The sequence below is a fragment of the Pinus tabuliformis genome, chromosome 1_2 (genome assembly GCF_031772625.1).
Source record: "Pinus tabuliformis cultivar Carrire ecotype Pingquan chromosome 1_2, CPIR1, whole genome shotgun sequence".
Classification (NCBI taxonomy): Eukaryota; Viridiplantae; Streptophyta; class Pinopsida; order Pinales; family Pinaceae; genus Pinus; species Pinus tabuliformis.
This window is the reverse complement of record NC_142298.1, coordinates 36,218,302-36,226,003: the sequence shown is the minus strand read 5'-3', so window position 1 is coordinate 36,226,003 and position 7,702 is coordinate 36,218,302.

The following is a 7,702-nucleotide window of genomic DNA, read 5'->3' as shown; positions in this document are numbered from 1 at the left end:
TTAATTGATATGTAATTAATGTGAAAACATGGAAGTCACATTGTACAAAGGAATTGAAATTAGGAGAGTGAATTTAAATTCATGGTAACAAATGACAACTTAAAATTTTAATGTCAATGTTTTTAATTAAGTGATTTTTTGATGGTGGTGTAAAAAAATAGAAAATGGAAATAAATAACTTAAACAAGGAGGTATTAAAACATTGAACAAAATGCCATGAATGTTTCCACTAGCTCTAATGAATTTAAATTCATTTTTCCAAATGCCAACACAAGAATTTAACGTCAATATCAATAAATAGGAGGATACATAAGTAAATATCTAAAACGAGTAGGTATTAAAACATTGGAATCAGTGCAAGAATGTCGGGACTAACTTTAAAAAAAAGAAATAAGTATCAAATGCATATTAAAATATAATTTGGTATTTCATGTATAACTATAAGAAAACATGTAAATTTTCTTATTAATAAATAAAGTAAATATATTTTACAATGAATTTAATGTTATATATCGTAATATACAAATATTTAATATTATATATCATAATATACCAATATAATATATATTTTACACTCAATTAGTATTATGAAACTTACTCTACAAAGATGAAATCATCTCAACAAGCAGATCATCAATCCATTCTCCAGCTTCTGTATATTTTGAATCCACTGCATCTACCTCGACGATATTTGTATTACCAGTCTGTTCATTTGTAGATTCTGCAGCTCTTGGTAGTCCCATGAATGTGTGTCCTTCAATTTCACTGGCAACATCTTGTTGCTTCTCTGTTTCCCTTTCAATTTCAAAATGCAGCTGGTTTGGATTGTGACCCGCCATTATTCTTTCCATAGAATTGTGATCGGAGGAAGTTTGTTCTTGATTAATCATAGCCTGAGCAGGAATATGATCACTAGGAGTCCAACAACTCATTTGATGTGCATTACTTGCAGCTATACCACCATTCTGGGGGGGCAGTTGCGAGGCACGAGAGTGGTTTTGTGCCTGGTACATTTCTCCCACCTTATGAACAAAAGAAGACCACTCGTGCTACTACTCTTTTTGAGTTTCAATTTCAATATTGACTGCCTCGTTCATAGTTACACCATTAGTCACACCATTTTGATGAAGTGGATTATCAACTTCTTGAAGATGGGTTCCATTGATCCCAGTAAGTGGCCATGCACCATTTAAATGGCTATGCACTCCTGCACCCTGCAGTGGGTGTTTGTCGGTTGCCTTGACCACATCGTGAATCATTGGGAAACTGAACCGCCATTGATTGGTCTCCATTTTAGTAATCCTGCACTACATGATTTGGATCTTGCCCCTCAATTCTTCTTTCCATACAATTGTGATCATCGGAAGCTTGTCCTTGTGCAATTATATGATGGGCGGGATTAGCATTAGTAGTCTAGGAGCTCATGTAGTTTGCGTTGTTTGCAGCTGTACGGCCATTCTGGATGGGCATTTGCAAGGGCCGAGGTTGATTTTATGCATTGTAAGTTCCTCTGAACTCAGGAATACAAGTAGCGCCCTGGGAAACCAACTGATTTACATGATGGGGTGCCTGCAGCTGATTGATTCTAATTCCCCCTTCACCGTAATCAACACTAGCAGCATTTCCATTAGGATGGTTGTTTATTGAATACTGCATATGGGTATATACTCCTGCTACCGCTCTCACTTCATACCCAACAATATTGCCAGTGCATACGGATTGTTTCTTCTCTGGTTTACATCTGATTTGTTTCTTTCTACCCACTTTGGTGTGAACATGAGGATGGGGTGTTGGGTGTAAAAATATTTTATGAATACCATGTAGTACTCCCCTCCGACTCCTCGTGTGTATCTAGGAGTGGGAGTCAAGCCTACCCCTAGTCCACTTGTTGCTGTAAAATTCATTAGTCTGACCCCTTGTGTGTTCTGCGTAAACTGTGCAGCATGGAATGAAGGAGAATGCACATGTGCTGTTGGGTTTCGTGCATTACTGGTAGATGCAATATGCCTTCCGAGTATTGCAAACTTTGCCTGCTGCAATAACCATTTCATGGTTTCTGCGCTCTCTCAGAATCCCAGCAAAAGGGTTAGCTTTAAAAAGTCTTTTCGTACCATGGGCAATATCCAATCAAGAGTTTCCCCGCCTCGGTCGAAGCCAAGTTCCCCGGTGAGCTCTTTCAAAGCCACTATTTGACTTGGCGATAACCAATCTAGCTATCTGCGTGCATTCTCGTGGTCCTGGAACTGTTCCAATAGCCAAACTATAGTCTGCGCGCAATTCTCGTAGCCCACTTTTCTGGTGAGCTCTGCAATGCCTTTGTCTCCCTCTGGCGTAGGTAACAGAAAATCGACAGGCGATCCTAAAGTTATGAAATCCAAAAGTGTGGTAAGTTCATCTAACCTTTCTTTGCAATCATGGGGCACTTGAATTCTAGGGGCCCTTGTGCTCGCTTCGTTATTCCTCATTTGTACTTCGTCACATTTTGCCGTTGTCATCTTTGGTATTGTGGTGGAAAGGCGAGTAGAGCTACTGACTGGAGCGGGAGATGGAGTGGCAGTTGCTTTCCTTTTAGTGGGGGCCATCAGATATGCGCGGACGGGGAGATTGAAATCCTTCAGTTGATATCGTTCCAATTATCTTTGGAGGATAGAATGGAAAAATTTTGATAAACCCAGTCGAGAGGGGTGAGTATTAATATGATTATAGAATGCAACTCCCCTCCTCGCTAAAGATTTGTGTTGGATTTTCGGCTTCGTTGGTCAATCCACCACTGAGTACATTTATGTAACGAAAAAAATATCTATACGTTGAATTCGATTTTGGAAACGTGATTCATCTGGGAAAGATAGATGGGTGGCTATATTTGAACTTTTATTGAAGTATTAATAAATAAAAAATGGGGATTTAATTTAAAAAAAAAAATTGGAGTTTTAATTTAAAAGAAATTATTTTAAAGTAATTAAAATAGAACTAATTAATTGAATTATTACTTAGTTTTGATGGTTAATCACTCATTGTTTTAAATCTCCAAAACAGGGCATGTATGGTATTCAAAATATCAGTGGTTAGAATTACTTCAGTAGCTTGGTATTTATCGTATAACACATGTTAAATCTTTGTTCTTTTAAACATTTTTCGCTTGATTTGGATAAGATCTATATCTTGTTCTAATGAGGATAGGGTAGATTAGTTTTATTTTACTGTTTGCATTCTAGGGTAGATTTTCATTTAAATTAATTTAGTGCATATGATAAAGTCTCCTTACGAAGGAGAAATTGCATTTGTGGTTTGGATGAGACCTTATTTTAGCTTAAAGATTTCTTTCTTGCAAGCTAGCAGCAAGAGGGGTAATTTCGATATCTCTATTCTTGTTGATAGTTATTTAGCAACATCACAACTCACTTGGGAGAGTGAGGGGGTAACTAGACCCATTAAAACCTATTGATGTGGCCATTACAAACAGATACGAGTCTGATTTGGGACTATGACCGAGTGGTCTTCCAAAATGTTGATGAGGTCATTTTTTGCCATCAACAATGCCCTCCATGTGATTCATGAGATTGTTTTATTTTCATGTAATAGATTTCGGGAGATGGAGGAGGGAGTGGAGAGATGACACATCGTGTTGCTCGATTTCAACATCGGGGACATCTAGGATTTCATGGATTATGAGTGGATTGTTGTGAAATCTTTGTCAGGAGACTCTCTAACTTTAAGTAATCATTTGTGAAAATCAGACATTTCTAAGGGCTCTTGCATCAAATAACTTCCTTTCAAAAAGGAAATGTATAGTGATTGTTTATAATTTGTCAATTATGAAATATTATAGACCAAATGTGAACTAGATGAATGTTTGGAGCCAGCAAACTCTGCAACCCTGCTTGAAAATCAAAACCCTTCCAACATTTCTGATGACACTCTACATATTGACTCATTTTCAATGATGAAAACATCCAATTTAATTAATGAAGCTTGGAGCATGTATGGAAGTCCATCTAAGACTATTTCTTTTGGCGATTCTAAAATTCGTAACATTTCAATAATAGGAGAAACATTTTGTAGATTTCATGTTACGTGAGCCTTTCACAATGAATTAGGAGCAATTTGTTGCCCTTGCTTTAGTATGCAAAGCACAAAATTTTGCCATCAAAGTATGATAAAGTGGCAATTGTACATTCCTTGCAAAAAAAGTACTTATTATTATATTTTGGGTTCAAAATTAATTTCAACAAAGTTTATTTGGTTACATGTATGTATGAATGATTCTCGATGGGTGATTTATATGCATTTTGATTTGTGTCAACCCTCTTGTGAAAATTCCATTGCTTTGGGCAAATAATCATATCTCAACCATGATTATCACTTTTCCTCGTGAGGAAATTATGTGTTAGGTTTTTTGCAAATTACCATATGTCAAACAAGACAATCACCTACCTTCGTATGTTGACATGTCACTACAAACTGCTCGAAGTTGCTATGGAAAGTGCCCATTAATTATTTTCATTCGTTAACTATTGTTACACAAACTAATGTGTAATTCCTCTTGTTGAGGTTTTTATTTCTTCCATCCACGTGTCTTCTTTTCCTCAATTCCAACCCTAGCTACCATTGACCTTGTCTTTTGTAACAAACAACAATTTTGATTCTACAATATCCATTCCTAGATACTTTGATTTTAAAAATTTAAAGAGAGGAATTTATTTTATATTTTTGAAATGTTGGCGAATATTACTAATCTTTAATAAGAAAATTGTAAAATCATTGGGGAAATTTTTGTCAAATTATTCAATTTTTTAATAATTATATATATATATATATATATATATATATATATATATATAATTTTTACCATGTGTATCCTATAAAAATGGAGCAAAACAATTTTAAGAAAAATGTAAATTACCGAAATAATTTTTTTTGGAAAAGAAGAGTTTTTAAAAACTGATTGGGGAAATTTCCCCGATCACGGTGCGAGTAGGTGTAATGGTCTCGATGGGAATCGAGCCAAGGATATAGTAATAACAATGGAAAAGGTAAGGTGGCCAGATGATGTCCCTCATTTATCTCCCCGCATGGGAAATGTGGCGATGTGTGATGTTAAGAGATTTGGAAGGTATAAGTTTCAATCACAAAATTTGGATTTGACGTCTTATTTTAGAACTGCTGTGTGATCGTCTGCACTAGGTACGAGGTTCATCCAGGCTCTAGGTGTGGTTGTGGATGGGTGGCTCCTCCGCTTCCTCGCCTCTCAGTTGGTAAATGTTTGGTGTGGTTATACTCTCTTACTTACTTCTAATTCCCTCCCCTCTAGAATGGTTCTCTGTCATTACATGAATATCATCATGACTATCTCTAAATTAATAGGTGTGAATACTACTGAGGGTTACTAGGTTGTTATTGAGGAAATAATGGTTAAATTCTTTCTACGCCGTTCATCCCCTACTAATCTTTATGTGTTCTTCGAAATTATTGTTTCTTTGATGCCTATGTACTCATAAATTATTGTGGGGCTCTCATTTAGTGTTACTGTGTTTATGAATGTTGTTACACAAAAATATAGTCACCATGATTATTTGCAGTCAGTATGGGTCTATCATTACTTGTACTGTCCTCCTAAGCAGGTCTCAGACCTTAGCTCTTCAAGTCAAGCTTTGAAAATGGGAGAAAGACATTGAAAATCAATGAAACTCTGGTTCCGTACTTTCTCTCACTGTCACCTGCGGTCACGCACCTTCTGTGTACAAAAACTGCGGACCTGCCTACTCTGTCCCTAAAGGTGTGGGTGCAGACCCCTGTGAAAGTCAAAAGGCGCAAGTTTTATCTTAAAAAACTCACTTTGGGTTAATTCTAGAGGATTCTAGAAGGAATTTTGACGTGGATTGTTCGCTTTGAGGTGGGTCATGCATCCCAAAATAGAAGGAGCTAATCCCTTGATGAGAGGAGCTATCCCTTTGAAGGAGGGATTTATCCCTTTGAAGGAGGACCTAGTAACCTCCCTCCATTGCACTATAAATTCACGCATTGGGCTGGTTGTTGGGGAGGTTAGAAGCTGGACATTTTTTAGGGTAAATGCTGGTGAAATCAAGACTTCCTAGTTGAGATTAAGAGGAGAGATCACATACCTTTTTGGCTTCATTGGGGAGTGAGTGAAACTTGTCAAAGTAGAGGAGACTTCTTGCTGGACCCTAGGAGGAGCTTGTACATCGTCAAGGCAAAGGTTGTAAAGTTCTTCTTCTTCTGAATTAATACAATCAAACTCATTTTTCTCAACAAGTATCTCATGTTATTTGTTTCATGGACTCCTTGACTTTCATGTTAAATATGTTTTATGATATTGGTTTCTCAGGTGCTATTTAATATGTTTGCCTTGTTTGTGTTTGCAGATTCGCGACAAAGGAGCTCATTTGGACAAAGGAGCGAGGGCATCCACAAACTTGTGTTGGACCTAAGGTAGGCCCTAAAAACACTTGTTTGCCATTGTTTATAAAAGAATATTTAGAGAAAGATAGTGTCTGGTTGGTTTGCTTGTCATTAGGTATTCTTAAGATTCTAGGAAGGTCTATCTTATCTGCAAGATCGACTTATTCCGTGTGACAAAATGGCGACTCCACTGGGGACTTGATTGTTTTCCTTGTTTTTACTTTGACCTAAGAAACTGTGTTTCTGTTTCTGTTTTTGGCTTGTTGTGTGGAAAATTGGGTAGAGTTTGTAGATCCAGGGTTATTTTTTGTTTTTCATAGCTTTGGGAGAGGACCGCACCCTAGCTGTTTGACACAGTGCGTACCTATCCGCACCTTTGCTTTTAACACAGAGCGGGACTGCACCTGTGTCAACTGTAGGCCTGCGGACCCTATCAAAATTTTGAAAAACCTAAGATTTCCTTTGTTAGTCAGCTTAGTTTTTGTTTAGAAATTGTTATCTATTGCCCAGACCTGCATATAACCTGTCAGAAGCTTTCCTTAGGTTGATTTCATTAGTGTTAGGGTTTTAGGTGAAATTCCTAGGAGTTTTGCTTGTTAGGCTTGTTTTTCATTTTGGTTGTGTAGTGGCTCTGAGCTTAGAAGTTGTAGGGACTTCAGATCACCTTAGCGTCTACCAGCCTTCTTATGAATTTGACCATTTATGAAATCTCCCCTTGTTGAGGAATTCGCTTTGAGTTTTCTTTTTACAAAACTTCGAAAAGCTTGTGTTTAAAAGTTTGTATTTTCATTTTCAAAAAGAAAACAAAATTGGTTGTTCTTGACTTATTTGTGATTCTGCATAAATTAGTCCTTAGCTCACATCTAGCTAAGTAAAACATCCTTAAAAAAGACATTTAGTAGGCTTTGACTTCAAATAGGCTTTTATAGTTTATAGATCTCAAAGTTAGTCATTTTCATGGTTTTGAGTGTTTTATAAAAAATAAAAATCTCTTTTGAAAAAAAAAAAAAGTTTGTTTTTTGTAGTGATTGAGTGCTTTGAAACGAAAAAGGGAAATTTTTGTGAAATAATTAGTTGTCTCATTTTGAGTGCATTGGAAAAGGAAAAAGCTCTTCTTTTAATTTGTTTCTTAAGAAGGATTTGTGTTTACAAAGTATATGCATTCTCAAACTCTTTCTTAGTTAGAAGTTCATCGAAGAGAAAAAGATTGTTTAAATCATCTTAGGTGCATTTTTAGTGATTTTGAGTTGAGTCTTCATACCACGAGTTTCATCTCCACACC